A 691-nucleotide genomic window follows, 5' to 3' on the forward strand; every position below is an offset into this window, starting at 1 on the left:
GGGTGGTAGGGAGCGATGGGGGAGACGAGACAAGCGGGCTGGGAGAGACTTGCCTCTGCCTTGCACAGAAGACAGGCGGGAGAAAAGAGGGAAAAATGACTCAAAGCCGAAGTAAAAGGAGAGAAAAGACACATGGAGGGGACCCAGCTCCCTGGGTGCAGCTTGCAGAGGTGGTGGGTGCTGCTGGGGTCCATTGGGAGACACTGGGGCAGCAAAGGGTACTTATTGCAGAGTGTGCTCTGGGGGTTTTCTTTTCCCTCTTTGGTAGCATTGGGAGTTGGAGACGGACCCTTTGCTCTGTGGGGATGGTGGGTTCATAACTCTGTGGGTGCTGGCGTTGCCATGGGATGCCTTTTCCTATCTCTTCCCATGTCCCAGCCCAGCTCACCTCTCCCTGGTTATGGAGGGGAAAGAAAGGGCTTGAAAATTCCCAGCTTTGGAGCTGCAGAAATCACATTGCCCTGGGCTCCTCTGGTTCTCAGCAGCTTCACTCCCACCAGGGCACCCCTTTGCTGCCGTGCCCAGGTTCCCCCCATGGGTCCATGGACGTGGGGGCCAGAGTGTGAGGTGCCCCCAGCATCACCGACTGCCACGCTCCAAGGAGCCAGAGGTCTCCATCAATGGCAGAGGACCTCTTGGGTGGTTTTTATAATTTTACTTTATTTGCATGAAGATAAACTGCGCCTTTGTC

Source organism: Platalea leucorodia, assembly GCF_965183815.1.
Source record: "Platalea leucorodia genome assembly, chromosome: 19".
NCBI lineage: Eukaryota > Metazoa > Chordata > Aves > Pelecaniformes > Threskiornithidae > Platalea > Platalea leucorodia.